At 40.5% G+C, this 26228-nt stretch overlaps 1 non-coding gene and 1 pseudogene across 1 annotated transcript; one reads left to right on the top strand and one right to left on the bottom strand.

The window, feature by feature from the left end:
- Positions 1–5681: 5681 nt before the first annotated feature.
- On the top strand, positions 5682–5907 carry LOC115898533. The gene has a single exon (XR_004058247.1). It is a non-coding gene; the product is annotated as a small nucleolar RNA U3 (small nucleolar RNA).
- A 970-nt stretch (positions 5908–6877) lies between these two features.
- LOC115898202 lies at positions 6878–7311 on the bottom strand (annotated as a pseudogene).
- Between the last annotated feature and the right edge of the window lie 18917 nt (positions 7312–26228).

Below are 26228 nucleotides of genomic sequence, written 5' to 3'. Positions count from 1 at the left end.
GAGATCCTGAATAATGTACAAGGTATTTGGACTTTGAAGGCAATATACCTTTGAAGTTTTCTGGGTAGGGATGTGACATGATGAAAATGATGTCCAGGGTGGACTGGTTGCTCAGGATGGCCTTAAGGGATGACAGGCTGCCTGTAATAGGACCATAAGGGAAACAAGGAGCTTTATCTTGAGGCTGTATTGCCATACGAGCATTGGTTTTCGATTGCTTAGACTGCATGTATTTGGAGTGGCTCAGCGGGAGCCGGTGGGATCAGCATTCTGTGTCTTTATTGCTTTTTTTTTTTTTTTTTTTTAAAGAGGGCAGATGAACCCATTTTGTCTTTCTGTTTCCTGGTTCTCTATGAAGCTGGGCTTATGCCTAGATTTCTTGCTTTGCATATAAACATGTCATATCCATATCCTATTTCTGGGACAGAGCCAAGGGCCAGTGAAAGCTAGGTCTCTCAGTTTCTGATTCAGGATCTACGATGTCATGTTGTTATCCCTTAAAGTGATTATTCTCTAATTATTTATTGAAACTGTTTTTTTCTGAATTCCTTAAATTAGAGTCCAGATCCTCCCCCAGACAGGGGGTCTGGGCCACTGAATAATACAGTGGAGGGCTCAGGAAAGCAAAGGGGAAGGAAGAAGTAGAGGGGAAGAAACAGAAGACGAAAGGAAGGAGAAGAGGAAAAGGGGGAAGTAGGACAGAGGGGAGGGAAGAACGAAGAGCAGTTCAAAGATAGGATGGTGATAAAAGGCAGCCAGTCGCTACAAAAATTGCTGCCCTAGAAGCCAGAGGAAGGTGTCCTGGGATGTAAAAGCAGCCTCTCACTTTCACCACTTGGGGGCAGACGCTACTTACAAGAAAAAGCAAAAATTTGCAATGGCTTCAGGGTCAAAGTGATCCTCTTGGCACACAGAGGATTCGGTGTTGAGTCGATCACTCACTCCCTGAGGTTCTTCCAGTCCCTCAACAGCTAGAGCCCCATCTCTGGGCACAATATCAGTGTGGATTAAAGAAAAAAAGAAGGCCAACTTTGCTCGAACTTAGATTTTCACATCACGTGGAGTATAGAATTACAGTTGAACGGATACCACATAGAACAAAACATTTTGCTGTTTCACCTTATTATTTAAAACATAGAATTGCCCAGGCTTTTATGCAGTCCCTCATTTCTTTATGTCTTTTCCTTTACTGCAGAGTTATTGCATATACATTATATGTGCATTATTGTTCAAGGAATTTCCAAACGTTGGAAAGCACTCTTCTTAATTTCTTCCAGCTCCTTCTCAGTCTTTGCTTCTGTTATATTTTTAGCCTAAGGTGATAAAAATGCATGGGAATGTGTATCTTAGTTTCTTAAAAAAAAAAAAAAAAAAAAACAACTCATAAACTCTGAACCTTTGGGTTAAAGGGATATTTTTATTTAGAGAATGGTTGAAAACAACCAAATTACTGCAGGTAGTTCTATGGTGCTTAAAAAGCAATCGTTGCAAGTGTCTGATTGCCTCTGAGCATGATGCGACTAGCATAGTGCTAACACGACGAAGTGCGAACTGAGATATTAAAGGGGACCGATTAGTGCTAACAGGGCGAAGTGCGAATTGAGATATTAAAGGGAACCGATTTCCTTCAACCCCCCAAGTTGTTAAGTATTATTATCGCTGGAAACAGCATTTCAATGTCCATTTTGTTTTCCTTTTGGTAGATTTTTTTCTTTTTTGAACCATATAGAACAAGTTAACTCCAGCAAGTCTGTTTCTAAAATAGACTTTCTAAGTAGCCAATTAAAAGCAGAATCTCTTGAAAATAAAAATATTCTCTTTGGAGTGGCGATTGGGCCTCTGAGATAAAGAATCTCATTTGCAAGTTTAAAAGGAATAAGAACTTTCTATTATCTACAGACTGAGTATGTGCTGAGAAAAAGGCAACTTTGCTCTTCCCTATTCCCCCACCAAAAATTAAAAAATAGAAGGATAGCAAATTGACTGAACAACTGTGGGAAGTTTGGCTCCATTAGTCTCATGCTTTTCAGTGTGTCCAGGTTGACAATAAAACTTAGTTTATGTGAGTATATGAGGTGGTAGTTTCATTCCAATTGTCTGTTTAATCTGGTGGCACAAGAAGCAGCAAAGCTACTGTTTTGTAGCAAGGTCTTGGGGCCTACCGTTTCCTCATCCCTAAGTTTAAGGAGAAGAGCATTACCTCCACTTAAGATTTACATAACTTTTTATGAAATACCCTCACGCTAATTTAGTCCATGGGCCCTTTATCACATATAATCCATTACAGTGCTGGTGAGATGATTACTTCCGAATGTGGTTTCTGTTCTCTCCCTCTGTTTCACAAGCTGTGTGCCGATGTTACAAAGCTCTTGCAAGGAAGAAAAGAGAAAAACTTCTAAAATGATTTCTTGTTCTTAAAAAACGCGAGAACAGACAGCAAAGAATGATTTACTATGAGTCTCTGCTTTGCAGCAGTGGAAAATTGGGAGAGGATCAAACATCCTCTCCAATTTGGCTACCACCTTCTACATTTAATAGTGTTTTAAAATAAAATCTCTGACAGTCTTTGTAAGGGCTATTAATTTGTACCTTGCAGAAATGCGATTCAAACGTTTCTGGAATCGAGACCTTGGAGGAGGTTTTATAGTAAAGAAATATCAGGGACATCTGAGATTTTCTCTGAAAGTTGATGTGATCTCTTATCTGAAAATCAAAGGCTTTGACCCAAACTTTGAGATCGCCTCTCTCATTTGATGTTAGCAGGGAAGGTCTGACAAATACCGAAGGGGCTGACAAAACTCTGTTTTGCAACTAGTGTAGGGCCAAGATTTTCTCTCTCTTATTTGACTCTATCCCTTGAGAGCCTCGTTTGTTTTTAGTACCTAATTTTATTGTTCATTTTTACTAACCTTCCAATCTCAATGCACTTTACGAAAAAAGTAAACCAAAAGTAATTACTTGGAGAACACAAAGCCGTATCTATATATGAGATCAAACATTTCCAACCTTCCCTTGCTACTTACTTCTAAATAACTACTCTTCTTTCTAGTGCTTTCTGCTTGTTTTTGTGACAAACTAACAGCAGGGAATGTCTTCAGGCTAATTATACAGGACCATTATGTGATCCTGCAGGAGGAGGACTAAGGAGAGCTCTATTTCCAGCTTTAGTTTCAGGGTGAAATGAAACTCTAAGGGAGATCAGGTCTAGGCTGACTTCTCAGATCATAGGTAATTCTGGTCTAGGAGTCCCTTGCCCTCCACTAAGCAAGAACACCCCAGATATTCAGAGGATGACTTCTAGTATCCTTTGGATAGGTGGCTTCAAGTGGTCTTAAAGTTGCTATACAGCCAATGCCTTCCCCTTCTCTCATTCAGAGGGTTGAACATGAGTGTGATAAGGATGGGAAACCCAAAGGCGTAAGAAAGAACATAACAGCAGTGACTAAAAATGTAGACTTATCTTTTGGGAAACAAAATCTCAGCATAAAATGTGGTAGTCACACAGAGAATTGTGAAAATTTCTTGGAAGATCTGGTGCCCTGCTCACACTGCAAATCCAGCCCCAAGCATCGATGAAGTCCGCCCTCCTATCAAGAGCAACACGGGTTGGCCTCTAGAGGGAGGTTTCCTTTGGCTGCAAGCCATAGACACCCAATTCAGACTTTAAAAAGAAATTCCAGTGCTGCTTCTTGCTTCAGGGGTCAAATGCTCTTCTCCAGTCTCTGACTCTCTCTGCATCTCACACTTGTATTTGTTTCTGCCTGTTCATCCTTCAGACGGGAAAGCAACATGGCTGCCAGAGGCCTGGCACTTACAATCAACCACCTTGAAGACCCAGCATCCTGGGGAGGAATGTGAGGTCAGGTCTGGGCCATGTGCCCGCCATGGGGTCAAGGCTGGGTGAGGTTAGCTTCACTCAAGTCACAGGAATACACTTTCCACAGGAAAGATAGGTTCTATTACCTACCATATGAGGAAATGGTTCTGGGCACCCAAAACCAAAAAAATGTTCAGTACACAGTCCTTATCTATATGCATAAAAATACCAGGATCAATACCATATTGCCATTGTCTTGTAGTGTATGTTTTGTTTCTTAAGGAAACTGCTGTTGCCTTGCCTGCTCCCTGGGGTCCACTTTGAACCTGTACCTTGACTTCTGACCACGGCCTTAGGTTCTGCCTTTGCTCTCATGTGGGACTTCCATCATAGGACACAATGTCCATCTTATCAATATTTTTCAACACCCATGGATTCCTTATGTTTGTGGCCTGATACCTCTTTTGGCTTCATCATGGGCACTCCCAGGATCCAATAGCTGTCTTTTATAGTAGACAGGGCCCTACGGGTGACTCCATGCCTAAATGGAGCACTATTCCTCATGCCCGCCCAGATCAGTCCAGTATAATTCAAACACGATGGAACAGATGCATCTAGGATGTATGTCAAATGGGTCCCTTCCTATCTGCTCTGTCTCAGAGCTGGGGCTGACCAGGTAACGACAGGGAGATGACTCATTACACAGCAAAGAACACGCCAACTTTGTGCGTGAACTGATCCCTGGCCAACATACTCATTTGCTACCCTGCACATAAGGGCCTAGAGAAACATGAGAGCATGAACTTCTAGATGACAGCATCATGCATATGTGGTGGGGGCACTTTTCCCTTTCATGTGCATGGAAAGTATTAGGAGGGAAAATATTCCCCTCACGACATATTTTACATCACCAGTCATGTTTTCCTGGAAATTGATTTAACTTTTAACACTTCAGAAAAGATCTACTGTAAATCACTTACTAGCCAGAGAGAAAGACTGCATTTCCCATCTTTCAACACCACCAAGGTTACAAAATGCCTTTCCCCACTAACTAGTGTGGGTTGTTCCCTGCATCATAATCTCACTACAGTTCATTCAATCTCTTGCTCCTTCATTCATTCACAAGCGTTTAAGCCCTAGGCTGTTTGGAACATACTAAGTGTGCAGTGATGAGTAAGACCCTGTCCTTGCCCTCAAGAAGCTCTTGGCCTAGTCAAAGGCCAGATGAACAAATACTGAATTCCAATGCAATGGGGCAGATGCATCTAGGATATCAAACAGGAGCTCAGAGGAGACAAGGTTGTAGGGTGGGCTGTGGGGCAGGCCAGGTTTCGGTGGGGAGGGAGCCACTGAGGTGAATCCTGTAGAATGATACATGTAGCTAGAAAAATACAGGAAGTGTGATCCAGGAAAAGAAATATTTCAGGAAGTATATCCCAGGAAAAAGCATGTTGGATGGTACAGGGCTGAACTGTCATGGTGGGTTTGAGAAGGAGTAATGAGGCATAGTAGCACATAAGGTATAGGGCAGGGGACAGAGGGGAGCAGCAGGACATCACTCTGGGATGGTAGGCAGAGGCCAGATCATGCAAGGTTTTTAAAATTATGATAAGAGTTTATATTTTATCCAGAAGAAGGAGCAGGGGGAATTAAAGGATTTAAATAGGAGTCTGTTGTGATTAAATTTGGATTTTAGGAAGATCACCCTGAGATTGGTGGAAATATTGCCTGGAAGGGAGTGAGACTGAGGCAGGAAGACCAGCTGAGAGGCGATGGCAGTCATCTGGGCCTGGGACAACCAGGGATTGGACCAGGGCAGTCATAGTGGGCTTGGAAGCCAGGGAGCAGAATTAAAATACATTGAGAGATTACACTTCATGGATGAATTCTATAGTTTGTTACTAGGGAAGTTTCTCTAAATGCGTACAGAGCTGCAGAAGAGCAGCAGAACCCACAAGGAGAAGGTGCAGGGTGATCCTGAGTGCGAAGCTGGCTAGTGGAGTTGCTTTGCTGCTACTGCCACTTGCCACTGATGATCGTTCTCCTCTTCCTTTGGGTGAGGAAGAAGGGGAGAATGCAGGTGGAGTGGTTCCAGTTAAAAAAAGAAGAAAAAGGGAAAAATAAAATACATATAAAGTTATCAGAAAATGGCAAGGATTTAGAGTAAATGCTTGGCTTTAGTTTTGGGCAAAGCAGAATACAGAAAAGCCACTAAACCAGGCAGGGGGATATTGGCTGAGTAATTGTTTTGGAGATATTACTTCAGAGATATTACTTCAAATATTATTACTTTTGAAGTTTTGTATCTGTCTAGTTGGAATTGAAGGAAGGACACCCCGGTATCGAGGTTTAGTAAGTGGCTAAAATATGAATCTGGAGCTCGGAAAAAAGCCTGAGCTAAAGACATAGATTTGACAGTTGTTTGTCATAGAAAGTAGAGCTAAACTGTAAGGGTGCAGGAAGATAGTTAGGGAAGACACACAGAATGAAAAGGGAAAAGGACCAAGAACAAAGCTCTGGAGTGCATACCCACTTAAAAAATTTTTTTAAGGTAAAAAATTCTTATTATAAAAGTAATACAAATGAAAACAAATACTGAGAAAAGACAAAGTTATCTGTTTACTGTCCTGCCATCCTACTACAACCACAGTGAGCAATTTGATTTACTTTGTCATCTTTTTATCCTATGCTGGATGTGTTATTTCAGTCATGATTACAGCCATTCATACGCTTTTGTATCTTGCAATTTTTATTTAATATAACATTTTCTCATGTTTTAAATAATATTCATTACTAATTTTCAAAGAGTACTTAATATACCACTCATATATATCCTTTTATTGACTGTTTCCTGGACCAGAGGATGGCAAACAATGGTACCACATTTATAAATAGTTTTATTGGGACACAGCCATGCCCATATTGTTTACATATATTGTCTGTGGCTGCTTTGTGTTACATACAGCAGTGTTGACAAGTTATGACTGAGACAGTATGGTCTGCAAACCCTAAAATGTTTATTTTCTGATCCTTTATAGAAAAAGTTTGCTGACTCCTGACCTAAATTTTTAGGTGGTTTATATTTTGGGCTATTAAAAGTAATGCCACTTGGAACATCTTTGTGTTCCAAGATGCCTTCAAGATCTCCCTTGAGTGGTTATGGCTGAAGGAGGCAGTGAAGGGGGTAGACACCACAGTCTGCAGCCCCTCCCCTTCTAGCTCAGTGCAAGGCAGATGAGCTGCATTTCTGGCATTCTCACACACAATTGACTTCATGCGAACTTTTACTCTCCATGAGGTCCAGGTAAACCAAGAATGCTCTATAAACTTGGATGTCATCTCTTGTCCCTCATTCCATCATTTCTAAATACTTAGTGTGGGTGTCCATCCAGCCACCCTTGAAGGGTCCGTGAGGGAGCACAGCTGCTGTGAACACTGCCGGGGCGCAGCCTGCTGCAGCTGGGGGTCAGCTCAGAATCTCCATGTTCCTCCATGCTGGCTAGTGCAGTGCTCCCAGAATATCCGCTGCTAATGAGAAGCAGGAGGAGCTGTCAGTAGACAGAGAAATCAAGGGCAGATGACAAGGGCAAAGAGCATGAGAGGTCACGGAAATCTGGGGTACGTTTCAATGAGAGAGGAATGGTGAACTGCCCCATGGAGGAGAACGGTGAGCTGAAGACTGAAGATCTTCCACTGGATTTGTTAATGGAATTTTCTCTGGTGCCTTTGTCTGAACAATATTAGCAGAGTTGAGGGACAGAAGCTTGATTACAGAGAACTGGAAAGTAAATGAAAGGTGGGAGAGTGAATTTAAAGTATTTGTATTGCTTGTTTGATTCTCAGCTCTCTCTCTCTCCTAGATTATAAGCTCAGAGGGAGCAGAGGTGACATTGACCTTGATCAACATTAAAACCCTAATACCAGCTGCTATGCCCAATCCATAGTAGGCATTTAATAAATATTTAGTGAATGAGAGGAGACACAGTGGTAGATAAGTACATTAAGTACAAGGGATACCAGGGAGGCTTTTTATTTCCTTACATAAACTTGAGAAAAAAATAGAAGAGCTTGAAAATATACACAGAGCGAGGTTTCAGAGAAAGTATAAAAGGACAGACCTGCCTTAGATATTAAAGCACATATTTGGCCTTTCCTCCAGCTTTTCCTAAAAATCATCCAAAGGCAAAAAATGAACGCAAAAACCAAAAATATGAACTCCACTATGATTAAAGTAAGGAGCTGTAAATTCCCAAAGCAGTAACAGAGAAGGTAAGAATTGATAAGAATGGAGAGAGAGAATGTAGAGATTGTAGATCTCAAAGAGCCATCAAAGGTAAAAGGAGTACTCCTTGAGGTGCAAAACCCCAAACCCTCACTGCAACAGGGTACACAGATAAGGGGCAGAGGTGCTTCTGCACACTATTTGCTTTTAAAAATTGGAGGAAGCAGAGCCAAATGAGAAGTCACACTGAAAGGTTGTATGTAGAGAAAATGGACCATCTCTACGACATCAGGGGAGAAGAGAAAGTTGTTATTGTGAGAAAGAACCACCGCTGCCCATCATCACCATTCACAAAACCCTGGGGGATGAGGAATTCTAGCCAGGTTGGAGCCTGGCACTGATCTCTTCCCAGAAAGCACCTGCAAAGAATTGGTCTGAAGAAATTTATCTCTTTCAATAATGAAGAATCAAAAAGTGAAAATCCACCTAACTCTGAACCACAGGGAAAGGGAAGAAGGAACAGAAAAAAATGTTAGACAAGAAATACTCATGAGAAAAATACTGCCTTGAAGCAGATAAACACTGCATATATATTGTGTGAATTAAAAATAATCAATAAAGCAACTGCTTTTATGAAACAGGAACTTCAGATATGTAAGAGCCCAAGGAAAAGGTAGTGAGACATAGGAGATGATAAAATGTAAGCTGGAAGAACTCAACAAAGAAATTTAAGAAAAAGGTAAAACCATCACAGAAATGAAGGCAAAAGTGGAAAGAAAGCAAATGAGAATAGACAGTGCTCAAACATAGCAAAGAACACAGAGGGCCAACTAAGAAAGGAAGAAAAATAACAAGGAAAGAAAAAGAATGTGAAAAAGAATGAGAGAAAAATGCTGGTTGGAAGGAATTGGTAAAGAAGATTCAATGTACACAAAACTGTTTAAAAGATGCTAGTCCTCCTTCATAGTAAAAGAAGTGCACATCAAACATACACTAAGATCAGGACTTCTATTTTTAGCAACATCACAAAAGCATAAGTAGATGCTACTCAGAGGCAACATGGATATTGCTTAGTGGTTTGAAGAGGAGCTTCTTCTGCAAGACTGGAGGGAAGAAAGCACAACTGGTTCAAATACAAGAATTTCATCAACTTCACCAGCTTTTTCTTCACAGGCCTATTTCTGCTGTAGAGAGGGAGTCAAGCACATCTGCTAGGGGAAAAGGTGGTGGATAGAAAAAAAGGAAGAAGGCTCATAAGAGTGTTGGAGAGTTGGAAAACATCTGTGTGGAATGGAAGAAGGTGTTAATCTGAAAAGAAGTGGTGCAACATGTCTTTGAGTCGCCGATCTGTGTGCAATGTGGTCTCCTACAGCTCGGCTCAGCTGTTTGTTTGTCTTCACAAAGGCTGGGGATTCCAAGGTAGGTCAGATGGAGAGACAAAGGGGCAAGAACGCTGGGAAAGAATCATGGAAGTGAAATGGAGGTGTTGAAGGAGGTTAGTGATCTATTGGATTTATTGGTTTCAATGGATTTCAGAAGTTGAATATTCCAAATCATAGACCTCTAGGAGAGGGGAGGCTCCATTATGCCCTTTCCTTCTTCCTTTCCTCAAGGTAGAAGACATGCTAATCTATTTGGCAGATTCCAGGGTACTGATGAGGCCACATTTACTCAGAGTGAAGTCAATTTGAAAAAAGATGTCAGTTCATGGATATGACTTACTCTCTTCTCTCTTCTACTCAAGTGACCAAAGTGGTTAGCTGACCAGGGTTTATTCTGTAGGACCATTGCCCATCTTTTCTTCATTTCTCTTTCTTGTCTATGCAACTTAAAAAGGTTAGCACTGTGGGTTCACACTCTGTCTTTTTCTTCTTTGTAGCTGCCTGGGGTGTGGAGAGATCCAAGATGCAGATTGGGCCTCATACTCTGCTTTAGTGTGAGGCTTACTAGCTCATGGGGAAAAGGTGCTCCCCATGCTGTAGCCCAACCCAAGGTATTTGTTTCACAGGGTTTGGGGAAAGGTGGCCAAGACCACAAGTTGTTGGTAAATATCTTCTCTATAGCATGGACAGCTCTCTCCAACATCTAGCAGCAAGAAGAGTCTAAGGTGTGACTATGGGCATGACAGTCTGTAGAGAAGAGGGGCTGAAGGTCACTGGAGTAGGAGAAAAGATGAAGTTCCACCTCCTATTTTAGCTTCAGCAATATCAGAAGCACTTTTGATTCAAACTGTTAGCAAAATGCTTCAGCAGACAGTTAACAGTTTTAAAACAGCCATTTCAAAAACCAGAAGATGTGTAGGGGCTTTTATAGTATTAAAAAGCAAAGGGCGGCCGGGCGCGGTGGCTCAAGCCTGTAATCCCAGCACTTTGGGAGGCCGAGACGGGTGGATCGCGAGGTCAGGAGATCGAGACCATCCTGGCTAACACGGCGAAACCCCGTCTCTACTAAAAAATACAAAAAACTAGCCGGGCGAGTTGGCGGGTGCCTGTAGTCCCAGCTACTTGGGAGGCTGAGGCAGGAGAATGGCGTAAACCCGGGAGGCGGAGCTTGCAGTGAGCTGAGATCCGGCCACTGCACTCCAGCCTGGGCGACAGAGCGAGACTCCGTCTCAAAAAAAAAAAAAAAAAAAAGCAAAGGGCTTAGGGCTAGGTAGGAAATGAATAATAATAATAATAATAATAATTTAATAAACCTGTAAGTTCAGTAACACCTTACATGCGCATTAAAAAGCAGTTCCTGAGCTATTACTGTTTATAGCAGTAGATACAAATCTTGACATGGATGTTCATATAAACATAAAGTTTACATTTCAAATGGGTAAACATAAGTTCCGTAGTAAAATAATTCGCCATAGGGGTATCCAAATCTCTTTACAGGGATATGTAACAGGGAAAATTTGCCACGTAAGATAGAGCAGAGTGTTCAATTTAATCTTACTTGAGACCTTGACCTTAGTCTTTGCTGAGATTCCTTAATCATAAATATGGCTTCTTTATAAACTCAGATGGTGGATTTATAGCACAGTGTCTGAATAAGCAAAATACTTAATTTTAGATCCAAATGACATTTTCCTTTCTCAAAAAGAAGTCTGTATTTCCATGGGAACAGAGACGGGGTTATCTTAAATCCCTTATACTGAGGATTGAGAGGAAGCCAGCTCCTCAGTGAGTGGGTCCTAAAGACTCTATAGTTGGTAAGTGAGGTGGAACTTTTGAGTATGGAGAATGGGAATAAAGATAGGGAAAGAAGTTAGATGACTCCTGTATAGTGCCAGGTGCGGTGGCTCACGCTTGTAATCCCAGCACTTTTGGGAGGCTGAGGTGGGCAGATCACGAGGTCAGGAGTTCAAGACCAACCTGACTAACATGGTGAACCCTCATCTCTACTAAAAATACAAAAATTAGCCGAGCATGATGGCGGATGTCTGTAATTCCAGCTACTCAGGAGGCTGAGGCAGGAGAATCTCTTGAACCCGGGAGGTGGAGGTTGGAGTGAGCTGAGATTGCACCACTGCACTCCAGCCTGGGCAACAGAATGAGACTCCGTTTCAAAAAAAAAAAAAAAAAAAAAAAAAAAAAAAAAAAAAAAATTCCCAGCCCTAGGTAATCACTAATTTTTTTTGTCTATACAGATTTTCTTATCCTGGACATTTTACTTTTTTTTTTTTTTTTTTTTTGACGGAGTTTCACTCTTGTTTCCCAGGCTGGAGTGCAATGGCATGAATTCTGTACATTTTGTGTGAATAGGATCATACAATATGTAGTCTTTTGTGACTGGCTTCTTTCACTTAGCACATTTCCAAGGTTTATTCATGTCTTAGCATAGATCAGTACATTGTTCTTTTTAGTGTCAGACTAATATTCCATTGTATGGCTATACATATTATCCATTCATCACTTGATGGAGTTGTTTACACCTTTTGGCTACTGTGGGTAATGTTGCTATGAACATCGTGGACATATTTTTGTGCAGACATAAGTTTTTATTTTTCTGGGGTAAATACCTAAAAGGGGAATTGCTGGGTCAGATAGTAACTCTATGTTTAACCTTTTGAGGCACTGCCAGACTGTTCTCCAAAGTGGCTGTACCATTTTGCATTCTGACAAGCAGAGAGTATGCAGGTTCTAATTTCTCCACATCTTTGCCATCATGATATTCTCCATATTACTGATTATTGCCATCCAGTGGATACAAAGTAGTGTCTTTTTTTTTTTTTTTTTTTTTTTTTTTTTTGAGACGGAGTCTCGCTCTGTCGCCCAGGCTGGAGTGCAGTGGCCGGACTCAGCTCACTGCAAGTCCCGCCTCCCGGGTTTACACCATTCTCCTGCCTCAGCCTCCCAAGTAGCTGGGACTACAGGCGCCCGCCACCTCGCCCGGCTAGTTTTTTTGTATTTTTTAGCAGAGACGGGGTTTCACCGTGTTAGCCAGGATGGTCTCGATCTCCTGACCTCGTGATCCACCCGTCTCGGCCTCCCAAAGTGCTGAGATTACAGGCTTGAGCCACCGCGCCCGGCCAGTAGTGTCTTACTGTGGTTTCAATTTGTATTTCCCTGATGGGCAATGATACTGAGCATCCTTTTGTGTGCTTACTGGCCATTTGTATATATTCTTTAGAGAAATGTCTATTCAGATCCTTTGCTCATTTTAAAATTGAGTTATTTGTTTTCTTATTGAGTTGTAAGGGTTTTTCTTAATGCACCGTACCTAAACACAAGTTTGTTATCAGATACATAATTTGCAAATATTTTCTCCCTTTGGATTTATTTTTAGTTAATAGCTTTAGCTAATGCAGAAAGCCTTCTGAAAAGATTAAAGAAAAAAAATGCTGTGATTCTATCTGCATTTATGATCACACTGTAATTCTTCCATTCAGGGATTTTTGGTTTAAGGAGAATGAAAAGTGCACTTCTTCTATTAAAAAAGTCAATCACAAATTTCATTCTGTTTCCCATTTGGTGATAATACAAGAGGGAGAGGAAATTTGTTTGCACCATATGTAAGCTCATATTACTCTGCGTTAGTCTTAGTGTTTTTATCCATATTTAATCTTAGAAACTGATTTAGAGTGACTCTGATGGAATAGCTAGACTTTGTGACTGTGACTCTGATGGAATAGCTAGGCTTTAAAAGCCATTTGAAAAAATTCCAGCACAGAATGTAAGATCTGACTTTTTCAAAGTTTACCTTTAACTCACTTCTCTTTAAGGGAATTAGTGTCTTGTTTACTCTGGTTTTTAAAAATATATTCTTTATATATTTAAATTTATTTATTCCAAATTATTTAAAATGTAGGTCCTCCAAAAACCAACCTTCTTATTTGTTGTTCATTTTAAGAGCATCACAACAGAAGTTTTAGCAGTGCCAACCCAAATAGCTCTCTATGATTCAACTCTAATTATATGGGCCATGGCAGTTTTAATTCCTTATTTAAACTGCCGTGGAAATTTACCAGAAATGTTGACTGATGCATATAGTTATTCAGCTGCTTAGGATAACTCACCAAGTATCAAGAACCGTGGGATGTAAGAACTCAGCCTTAGAGATGGCTTACTGCAACTCTTTTCTGGGTTGTATAAACAGTCCAGCAAGGGCATTTTAATATCTGTGATTTTTTATACAATTCTGTATTTTGCTAATGTTATAGAATTAACATGTGTTATTTCATAATTCAATAAACAGTTCTTCTAAAATTTGACCTTTTATTTTTATAAAGCAGTAATTGCTCATTGTAGGAAAACAGAAATTACAAATAAGCAAAATGCAGCAAGATAAATTTCACTCATGGTTCTACTACAGAGAGATGACCATTATTAACATTTTTTTGTGGTTCTTTCTAGAAAAATTGAGATTATATGGTAATACTGGTCTGTGACCTACTTTCTCTACTAACAGTATATGTAAGTATCTTTCTATATAATAAGCATATTACATATACGGAGAAAATAATCTTCAAATCCATGTCCATGTTTGACAATTAAATTAACCTTGTGAGGAAGGAAGGGAAAGTATTATTTTCTCTATTTTATGCATGAAGAGATACAGTTGAAGAGAACTTAATTAGCTTATTTAAACTCTCCACTTAAAAAATAACGGACATGGGACTGGTATTTGTGACTGGTATTTGCATTCTGACTCACACTCCAGTGTTCTTTTTACTTGCGTGCTGGTAATAGGGTGGTGACGCTATAGAAGCTGAATCATCTAGGTAGGAAATTACAGCAAATCTTAATTAAGGGCATTCTTGAGTCAGAGTAAACAAAAAATATTGGATTGAATTATGAACTACTGCTGAAAGGAATTGGATGACTTTTTGTGCCTCATTAGCAACTAATTAATTACTACCATATAAATACCTGAATGATGCAAACACCTTATGAATAATGAAGAAAATAATTTATAAACAACAGAGAAGAACAGATGTGACTCTGCACATTTAGATAATACAATGATTATCCAAGAACGACCCAACAGTTTGGAGAGGTGAACTGAATCTATCAAGATAATGTGTAACAGATGAAGGCAAAGGTCTCCATTTGTGATCTCCGAATCTCCTGCATATCTGTAGAAAACTTTCATTAACTTCTGTCTGTGTTAAGCTCAGTTATGGTGGCATCTGGATGGGTATGTGCAGACTAGTTGCTGCTGTATCTGTGCAGAAACTGGCAGTAAGGATCTGTTCTGCAGTGTTCTGACATGCTCCTCTCTGCTACATGTACCAACAATGAGGTTGGCGAACTCTTATTCTTTTATCTATGTCCTTCTTTGCACTTAGAAGGGCGCTCAGATTGATGCCATGTTGTTGGAGACATAGCTCAGTGGCAAGTATGACAAAAGATATGATAGTGTGATGAAGCTATTGAAAAAGGCCACTGGGACTCCTTCTTTACTGGGAGAATATCATCAAACACAGAGGTCAGCAAATTATGACCTGTTGGTCAAATACGGCCTGCCTACTGTTTTTGCAAAAACAAAAAACAAAAAACAAAAAAACCCAAAACCTTTCATTGAAGCATAGCCATGCCTATGTATCAGGGTATTGTCTATGGCTGGTTTTGCATTACAAAGTTGAGTAATTTAATAGTGATTGTATGGGTGGTAAAGCTGAAGGTATTTACTATTTGGCCCTTTGTAGAAAATGTTTGCCCATCCACGATTGAGAGTAAAGATATGGAATGGAGAGGCAAGTTCAGCTTCATTCTGAGCTCCAGGTGTTGCAATTTAAAGAGATAAAGGTCAGAGGAAGTATGCTTGGAGGAAACTCACCATGATGGTACAGGAACTCAAAATTAAATGTCTTTTAAGATGATAAAGATATTGAGACATTTTAACCTGGAAAAGAGAAGCTTTGGAGATAGGGAAAGGTATAGGGGAGTGGAAGGTTCTTAGCTGAAGTTAATGCCAAAAGAATGTTGAGTGGAAGAATTTTGTAACCCCAAGGACCATTGGTGACGGTTATAGGAAGACCAGTAAATGGACTTTCTGACAATGAAGAATGTAAAAACGTAACAGACTGGCCTAGAAGGTGAGGTTTTCTCATCAGAGTTCAAAGTGTTCCTGGCTGGGCTGAATGACTATACACTGGGGAGGAGATTCAAGAATAAGAGTAATCACTATTTGGGGCATGCTTGCTATTCCCATCACCTCTTTATATACAACACATCTAATCCTCATAGTAACCTTACATTATCATGAGCCTCACTTTGTGGATGAAGAACCAATGCAGAAAGAGTAAAACATTTGCCCCAACTCACAATGCTAGTAAATGTCAGATCTGCAGTCAGAATGTTTGTTAGACATGAGGATAAGAGAGCTTTATAAAAATGCTTTAGAGATACGTTTTTAAAAACAGAAAATGGCAAAGAATAATATAAGCAACAAATATTTCTAACACCCAGAATTGATAGTTTTTAGCAATTTTTCAGTACTGGGTTATGAAAACCTCTATGATATTTATTTCTTATAGTATTATATAGTTATAATAAATAATTTCAAATATCTTTTAAAACTATATAATTAATACACACCCTGGAATGTTATACTTTTAATAATATTTGTAAATTATATCTTCTTTTAAACCACCAGAATCTCCATTCTCCATGTGTCTGCTGTGAACTTAAGTTAATATTCTCAAGTGCTCCATGAGAGTCTCTGATCACAAACTGATTTGGGGGGCCCTGAATTTACATACATACATAATATATTTTACGTTTATTGACAGCTTAGTTATCCAGCCTGTTGCTTCCATCTGAATGTTTCCCACACTCCTTTTTATGGTCCTGCTCTAAGACTCTGTAAAAGGAACAAGATCTTGCATTATTAAAAAATGCCCTACTTTGCAATGAAGCATACATTTTATTTAGGAAACATAGAAAATTGCAAGCGACTGACTCAATATTTTTACATCATAATTTTATTTTAGTTTTTCTTTTTTCCTTTTCTCATTTTATTTCCCATTTTTCATCTTGAAATCGTTGTATAAGCTATACTTGACTGGTGGTCAAAATAGCTGACTGAAGTTGTTAATGTTTTCAGAATGCATTTCCTCCCATCCTCTCTGCAATCCTGCCAAACTGCCGTGTTCTCCAGACACAAAAAGATTCCGGTTAACAACTTTCTCTTAATGATATAGGAAGTGAGAGTATACTGCTTTTCCCAAGATGAACAGAGCAATCCCAGCAGAGAACTCACAGTTGTGGGTCATTTTCCTCATTAAAATGTTGATCAGATTAAACTGGTTGTTTCAGTGACTTTTAGTCTATTCATTGATGGGGAATTTGTGCTTCCTGCTAAGTAACGACCCCCAAATATTTCATGGGACTCCCATGGGGCATGAGGTTGTCACACGCCTTCCCAGACAAGTGGCAGCCTCAGCACTCCCTCTTCCCTTCAACTTGGATTCTTCCTTCTCAGGTACTGCTAGGTCTCTCAAGCATCCCAGTGTGCCAGCCAGTTCTGCTGTTTCCTTTGAGTATGAGCCTGGGCATCACTGCTAATGACAGAAGTCCCTGAGACACGGGAGCTTTGTGTGGCCTGCAGCAGAACTGGGGGCACTGATTCTTCTTTGTGTCTTCTCCAATGGGGCAGCACAAAAGCCATTTGTGCCCAATGTCCCTCAGAGATTTTGGTGAATCTGCTTGTTAGTTTGTGAAGGCTGCCGTAACTAAGTACCACAACCTGGGTGGCTTAAACCACGGAACTTTATCATTTCACACTTCTGGAGGAACAAAGTCCAACATGAAGGAGTGGGCAGGATGCATTCTGAGGGCTGTGAAGAAGAATCTGATCTATGTTTCTTGCCTCAGTCCTGGTGGTTTGCGGGCCATCTTTGGCATTCCTTGGCTTGCAGAAACATCATCTCCATCCCTGCCTTCATCTGTCACATAGCATTTTGCCTGTGTGCACATATGTGCTCAAATCTTCCCTTTTATAAAGACACCAGCCACATTGAATTAGGAGCTCGCCCTACTCCATATGACCTCATCTTAACTAATTATATCTGCAATGACCATTTTTCCAAATACGGTCACATTCGGAGGCATTGGGGGTTACAACTTCCCCATATGAATGATTTTTTTTGGAGGGGGTGGCACAATTGAACTCATAACACCACTCCTTCAGAGTTTTTTTAGTTTTTTTCTTAGTGAGAAATGAAAGAGATGTTTGGGTCACAGGACTGTTGATAAGCATAAAAAAGATAACACAGATGAGTCACTTTCCAAATGGAAAAGCACTATCCAGATGGCAGCTGTTCCTAAGAAATATGTGTTTACGTTTGCATGGAGTGTCCCACCAGGAAGTCCGTATGGAGGAACACTACAGAAAGGTCTTCAGGCCCCTTTTCTGATAGCCAAGGTCAGAAAGATGAAGATGGTCACTGCATTTTTACCCAATAGGAAGCTGTTGGTGTTATAAGGGACTGGTATTGAACAAAGTGAAAGGCTCTTCTGGTTCTCATCTTCCATCCACACAGAGGATTTCCCCAAAGAAAATGAACCACAACAACCTCTTCATTTATCCTTTCATGTATTCTTGATATTTGACTTCAGGTTTGACCATAATCTCCTTGGAAATGGGGGCAGAGAGTCACAGAACATGGAAGGAGCTTCACAGATTGTCTATTTGGACTAGATTCTGCTTCAGCACCTTTGATGTGGTCATCACTTCCTTGGTGAGCACCCTGGGACCCAGGGAGGTAGATGTCTACCTGAGACCCCACACTTGGTTAGAGAGCTTTTGCTTGTTCTACTCCTTTTTTTGTGGTCTTCACAGGGCATGCTTTAGGTCGGTGGGCCTTCTCTTGAATGCCATTGGTTGTCTCACTTTGCTTTTCTTCTACGTTCTTATTACTGTGGATGTAGCTCATTATACTGCAGTGATTTATTCACTTGTCTATCTTTTGAAGCCACGACAAGAGTACTCACCTTTGCAGCTGAAAGTCTAGAATAGCCATTCTCAAAGCCTGGCATATGGGGTAGGGCTGAAAATGTGCCTAACAAGTTCCCAGGTGTTGTTGATGGTGTTGGTTTGGGGACCACACTTTGAGAACCACTGACCTGGAACAGCTGCTGGCATACAGTAAATGCACAATAAATGTCTTTGGAATTCATGAATGAAGGTGAGGAAGATGATCTTTTATATGTTACTAGGAAACTGGGAAGAGAAAATCGATTACTTATCTGCCCCTTTTGATTACCCAGGGTAATGAGGATAGAATGAGATCATTTACCAAAAGCAATTTGAAAGCTGCTGCAGCTTTGGCCAGTCCTGTTCATTGCCAATTCCGTAGTTCTGAGTATTGTCAGGAAAGTAGATCCAGGGCTTGGTTAGTGTGGGAGCAGAGGTGACAAACCTAGAGTTTCCTTACCTGCTATTTTGGATAACACCCAAAATATAGGTATGGGTAAATGCCATACTTTCTATCTTAAAGAAAATTATAAAAAACTGGATTTTCTGGTATCTTTCACCAGCATAGGCCTTGTAAGTTCCACCTAGCTTCTTTTAGGGAAGAGCTAAATTACCATAATTTTCTAGTCTAACAAAATCAACCATAAAGAAAACCATAAACCAAGAGAAATGAATTGGTAGCTGGTTGAAAAAAAAACCACTTGCTTAAATGCCAATTAAATTTTAAAAATTGAATTCCAAATTATGTGTTCCAAACAGATTTTCATTAAGCTTCTAATTAATTTAATGGAAAAATAGAAATATGGTCTGTTTCAAACAAGTAATTGAACATAATTATATATTGATTACTATACCTTGTAATGCTGCTGTGTTAACTCATTTCCAACATTTGAAAACAAAATGTTTCCTTGAGTCTAAATTGAGCCATCAGAATCTCTGATTCCTGTTTTCCCAGTCACTTGAAAACTGGGGTGGTTTCAAATGGATCTGCTCTGAAGGAAGGAATGTGGAACCAGTGGGCAATCTACTAGTTGAATTGTGGAGAAAGAAGCCGTAGAAGTCAACTGTTATTGGTTGCTTTTTTTTTTGACAGAGTCTCCCTCTGTTGCCCAGGCTGGAATGCAATGGTGCGATCTTGGCTCACTGCAACATCTGCCTCCTGGGTTCAAGTGATTCTTATGCCTCAGCCTCCCAAATAGCTGGGATTACAGTCATGTGCCACAACACCTGGTGAACTTTTTGCCATGTTGGTCAGGCAGGTCTCAAACTTCTGACCTCAAGTTATCTGCCCACCTCAGCTTGGAAGACTGCTGAGATTACAGGTGTGTGCCACAGACCATAGGTGTGGTTAGTGGTTTGTTAGTGGTTCTTGATAGTGAATTGGAAGCTGGGCTTTTGGTAGAAAAAGAGAAGAAGCTAATAAAAAAAAAAAGGAATTAAAGATTCAAAAAAAGAACAACATCCTGATGGAAGCCAGGGAGGATGAACTTGGGTCTCAAATGGAAGGGAAAGTCTTAGAATGAAGAAGGGGCTCCTGCTCTTCTTCTGAGACATGAGGAAGTGAAAGTGTGCAATAAGAGTACAGTGACAATTTTACCTTGTGAAAGTTTAGTGACCTCATCTTCACCTCATTTTATGGAGGAGGAAACTAAAGTCCAAAGAGGCGAAGGGTCCTGTCCAAGCTCACCTTATACAAGGTGAGTTCCAGGCCTAGTACTGGGTTACAGTTTTTCTTCACCATTCTATCCTATCCTCTCTAATTTCCACCTCCCTACAACTACACTTTTGATTCTTAGGCATATTAAACAGTTGCTTACAAAGATATGGCTGATGGCTGTGGGAAAGAAAAAGGATTTTAAAAAAAGACAAATTCAATTTAGATGAGAAACAATTTAAATGCTTAATTGATTGGGAAAAAATGTCAAGAACAGGTGGTGCTCTAGTCTGCCACAAATCTTCAAATGAGAGTCTGGATGTCATTATTTTGTATTCAAAATGAAAAATATAGAAGTCTTTGAGTATAAAGATACATATAGCATGTAAGGTGTGGAGATTATATGTGTAAGGAAAGCCAATTTGGACTGAAGAGAACATCTACTTTTTAAGGGGTGAAGGCAGATTCCAACAGCACAGCCAATGTTTACATAGACTCATACAGATTGTATCAATGGTAGTACTGATGTTTTTATGCAGTTGTAAAATGGCAACCTGGAAGAAAATGGCTACATAGCCACCTTTCCAGTTGTGGTGGTTGATTTTGCATGCCTCCTTGGCTGGGTTAAGGAATACTTGGATAGCTGGTAAAGCAATAATTATTCCCAATACTCGGTAGGCACTGAGCCCATACTTCTGCTGAAAGGGAAACCAGGGTGCTTTGCATTAGATTAGAATGACTGGGCTGTCATTCTAATGTGCCCCAAGTGTGCCTGTGCAGGTGTTTTAGAAGAGATTGATGTGTGAGTTGGTGGACTGAGTGGGGAAGATATGTCCTCAATGTGGGCAGGCAGCATCCAAACAGCTGAGGGCTCAGATGGAACAAAAAGGCAGACAGAGGAAGGGTGAACTTTATTTTTCTGCCAGAACTGGGATGCCCTTCCTCACTTGAATGTAAACTCTTCAGGTTCTCTGGTCTTTGGACTCTGGGACTTGCATCAAAACTGAAACTTACACCACCAGCTTCCCTGGTTCTGAGGCTTTCAGACCTGAACTGAGCCATGCTACTGGCTTTCTTGGTTCTCCAGCTTGCATATGGCCTATCATGGGATTTCTCAGCCTTCATAATCAAGTGAACCAATTCCCCTAATAAGCCCCCTTTGATATTTCACTATGTATCCTATAGGTTCTATTTTTCTGGGGAACCCTGACTAAAACACCAGCTATGCTACACTATCAATAGTGCCCCATTGTGTCTTGCCCCAAAGGCAAGACATCCATGGTTCTACTTTTCCAACCTTCACTCCAAATCTATATTTCTTGTCAATGCTCTCTAGTGAAGGACCATACCTGTACTTGAAAAAGTTGTGTTTATTACTCATCTCTCCATGGGGAGCCTGGCAAGCTTCAGTAAGAGAATGTTGGAAATGATTTGTAGGATCTGGGCTTTAGTTGGGTAACTTGGGGAGGATCCAAGGATTGGAAGTTCACTCTGAATTGGACGTTTGTCAGTAAATCTTGAGGGAGAGCAGCAAAGCTAAAGCTCTAACTGGGAACAGAGCAGAACTCACTCACATAAGCAGGGAGAGAGGGATTTTTGGTATTTGTGGTTTGCTTTTGTTCAGATGTAGTTACCGAGTGGTCCTGTTTCATCTTGTTCTAACATGGCCATGGAGTGGTCTTGTCTGATGTTGATTTCCTGTGAAATTGTTTATGGTCAACAGGAGAAGGCCAAGCCCTACCCAATCATACTAGTTTATCTCCTGGGATGTTGGAGACCTACTTTTCTCTTTCTTAGGATGAATTTATTTAGAGAAACAAGGCAAAGTTGCAGAATATAACTTCCAAAGTTGTGAGTGTGTGTGTTTCCACTGATCTCCATGTCAATATCTGCAGTTGGGCAGTGTGAATTTTGGGTGGGTTTGCTGTGCACAGTGGAGCCCTTGTACTAATTACTTTCACTTCCTCACATAGACTCCCCTCATTTATGTTTTAACTATAGGACCCGCTATGTGAATTTTGGGTTAAGGCACTTGAAGACTAGACTTACCTCATTAGCATGTTGCCTAAAACACCCGTGCCAACCAGCCCTGGACCAGATTGTAATATCAGGATTCTTAGATCTTTGTGATTTTCAAACAGTTCAGAAGGTTTGAGTATTGAGAAAGCCTATTTGATCTCTCAATGTGCTCCTCGCTGAACTAGCAATTGCCTACCAGGAAATCAGGTGTAGCTGATATTCTCATTACTCTGAACAGGATTTTAAAACTGACAAAGATTTTGGGAAGTAATCCAGCTGTTATGTTTCTAGTGAAGGGCTGAGGGAAGAAAAGGAGAAACATTAGCTTCTGAGGTTAAAAAAAAAACTGTCTTCCATTTCCTTTGTACCATCTTAAAACTCTTGGTAGAGTGGGACCCTTGCAAAATGAGCACTCAATAAATGTCATTAACAGTGATTTGTACCACAGTGGTAATATTTTTAATGCAGTTCATTCCAATGAATGTTCTGCTTCTCATGTTAACTTTTATATACCCAGCAACCAAAAACATACACTGCTGAGTGCACAGAATATTGGGCTCTGGCTAAGTGTGATTAAATATTGATTTCTGAGCCCACAAACATTTAGTGATGCAGAAACTGTTGGGCACTGGATCATTATGGACTGTGGGGCTGACGTTGGCAGAATTCCAACAGTCACAACTTGTGGAAAAATTCTAGAGTGGCTATAAGGCCCAAGCTATGGGTTTGGCCCTTGTGTGTGGCTCTGACCTGTGCCGTGGTTCACTGACTGTTTCTCATCCTGGTCACCTGTCTTTGCATATGTTTGCTTTTGGCCACCAAGGGGACTGAACAGAGAGAAGAGATGCTTGACACCAACTCATCCTGACTGCTGGAAAAAAACAACTCAAACTTACAGGCAACGCATCTGCAATGAGTAATAGTATAGTTATTGCCCTTTTATATTTGCTGTGGGAGTTGCTATCAGAGAACCATGTAAAAATATCTTTTTAAAGCTCAAATATACAGTGTTGAGAATAAGAAGGGCTAATCTACTCACAAGTTGTGGAGAATTGAAGTCTGCTATACATTTTTTGACATTTCACCCTTGAGACATGGGGTCTGTATCTCATCTCTTCTTTGTAAATATGGGCAGGCTCTGTGACTGCTTTGACCAATAGAATATGGTAGAAGCAGTATTTGCCAGTTTCTGAGCCTAGGATTTCAGAGACTGGAAGCTTCTACTTCCCGTCTCTTAGAACTGAGTCACATAAAGAGGCTTCACATGGGCACTACAGTGGACAGTTCTCACTGAGTTCCCAGCTAATGGCTAACCAGCCATGCGAGTGCTTCATCTTGGATGTCCAGTCCAGTTGAGGGTTCAGAAGACTCTAACCACTATTTGACCACAGCTGTGTAACAGAACCAAGGGAGAACTAGCCAACTGAGCCAGGCAACTCACAGAACTCAGAGAGAACAACATAGTAAGCCACTGAATGTTTGGGGTGGATGGTTATGTAGCAATAGATAACTAGAACACAAGCTACCCTATTTATAGTAGGAGGCCACTTGAAAGCAATGTGAATCCATTGCAGACATGGTCCCAAGCCTCACACTTAAGACTCCCTGTGGTTGCCCAGTGCAAGCACTCGACTCATTTAAGATTGGAACATTATAACCTCTTAAAGTTCAAACTTTGAAAGATTCCTTCTCACTGAGAAAATCCCATGTTTTCATTATTAAATTGTCACAGAGGCCATTGCAATGGTGAGACCATCAGGTGCTCCTGACTCTGGTTTCAAAGCAGCATGTGCACACCCTGAGCTTGCCCACTGTGACTCCACGTGGCCAGTTCCTCCCTCAGCTCCTCTCACTAGGAGCTGTTCTGGCGGCAAGTCCACCAGAGCACCAAATTGTGTCCATTAAGTTTCTGTGTTATTGCCTCTTCTGAGAAAAGGAATTCGCAGAGGACTTTGGCTATGTTGAAGTCAGTGTTTTATTATTTTCTCTCCCCCTACTCTTATCTATAAGGAAATTGTGTCAATTCATGAGCCATGGCACACTGGCAGCTGGATTCTTGTCAAGTTTTAGTAGGAACATATTGACTTCCAAAGGTAAATACTGGTTCCATGTTTGCTGTGTTCTAGCTCAAGATGCTCAGTGCTGGCTGTACGTTAGAATCACCTGGGCAGTCCTCAAAAACATGAAACTACTCATGCCTGGGTCTCATCCCCGATTAATTAGACCAAAATAGCTGAGGGTGGGGCCCAAGCATTGGTTTTTAAACATTCTCCCCAGGGGATTCATAGATGCAGTGAAGGTGGCAAACACTCTAGCCCAGTGATTTAGTTGGCTTCTTGTTTGTTGTACAGAGAAAAATACTGTACTTTCCAGTAGTCTGTCTGTATGTCCAAATCTTACCTATGCTTTAAAGCTCAGCTCAAATATTATTTTACATATGTCAGAGATGAATCTATACAGAGTTGGAGCTTTATTTATTAAATGAATGAAGACAAAAATGGATTGTGAGAAACCATCCTGCTTTGTCATAGTTTTCCCTTGGACACCAGCTCTGCTTTTATGTGGCTGTAGGTGGAAGTGCCTCGGTCTACCTTCCTCAACTAGAACTGCCCCACAAGTCACAATTAGAATAAGCTGCCTTATTGTCCATCATGCCAAAACAAACTGGTACTGCTCTTAAACCTCTCTCTCTGGATGCTTTCTATCCTGATGTCTTCCTATTTAGTTAAGATTTTTCTTTCTTATTTAAGTGAATCATTTTTATGAAGGTCTAAAATATCTCCCGTTCACTCTCCCAGGCTTGGACAGGCATTGGAGGGAAGATGGTTGCTCCCCAGTGTTCTGTGGAACAAAAATCTTTTGAAAGGATCAAGTCTGATCAGACTGCTTGCGTATCTCCCCACTGGCAAAGGACTAGCTATTGACTGAGCTAAAATGATAAATATTCCAAGAGCAAGCTCTAAAGTCACTAAGCCCCATAGTAATCTTTGCAGAGCCTCTGTGATATCTGTCCTGATGAACCCACTAGATGTAAATCTTAGCCAGCAGAAGAGCCTGCGGATAATTGTTTTGGGTTTTAGGGCCTCTGCTGAAATGTTACTGATTTTTGACTTGCCAGTTATCCTGGGACGGACTTCAAAGAAATGCACCAATGAGCTCTTTTCTCGCTTTCACATGTAGCATCCTTTGACAGACTGCTATTTACTCACGGTTGCTTTTGCTCTGAAATACAAATCATCTTTTTTTTTTTTTTTTTTTTGAATTCAGAATTTTAAGAGGTTACCAGAAAAGTCCTCAGATTTGCCTGTAATTGAAGAGCTCCCCTTTGAAGTTCAAATCTTTCTTAGCTCTAATTCAAGAGGGAGTTATGATTCTGTGATGGACTCATGACATTTCTTATTGGGGATATAAAAGGTCAGATTTTAATGCCTTTTTGTGATATATGCATCTGGCCCAAGATCAGGCAGTTTTGAATGATGGAATTTAAATTATAATTTAGTGAAGGGGTAAGAAATGAGAAATTACAGCTTTGCAGCAATCCCTGAGCTGTACAACAATTCCTTAGCACCCTGGGTGAGGGTTGGTGGGTCAGAGCTGCTGCTTGCAGTAGGTTTTCAGAGACACCATGCCAATGCTCTGGAAGTAAAGGCAAAAGCTTAGCTCAGTTCAGCTCAGCTCAGGTTACAGTGATTACCTGACATTCTGCTTTGGAAAAATAAAAGCAACTCCTAAGTATAAATCCTTGTCGTTTAAATATCCCGGACATTCAGGTGTCTATTTACCTATTACCTCCCATTTTGTTCAACTGCCTTAAAATTGTTGTCACCTCCTTTTTCTCTCAACAAAAATTCTTGGGCACACAAAGATTCCTACTTATTTGTTTGCTTTCTGTGTATATGAAATAGGATCGATGGAGACCAAATAAATTGGATGAGAATTCTCCTTTCTACATCTAAGAATCACTTCTCTCTTTTGTTTTACATAAGTCAAAGAGTTGATTCAACTGGTAGGTATGAGTTACACATTTATTAGAAACAAATAATGTGTCACAGCATGGTGACTCACACTTGTAATCCCAGCGCTTTGGGATGCCCAGGAGGGAGAATGGC

This window comes from Rhinopithecus roxellana, chromosome 6, assembly GCF_007565055.1.
Source record: "Rhinopithecus roxellana isolate Shanxi Qingling chromosome 6, ASM756505v1, whole genome shotgun sequence".
Classification (NCBI taxonomy): domain Eukaryota; kingdom Metazoa; phylum Chordata; class Mammalia; order Primates; family Cercopithecidae; genus Rhinopithecus; species Rhinopithecus roxellana.
The sequence above is the reverse complement of the archived record's forward strand: the minus strand, read 5'-3'. Positions and strand labels throughout refer to the sequence as shown.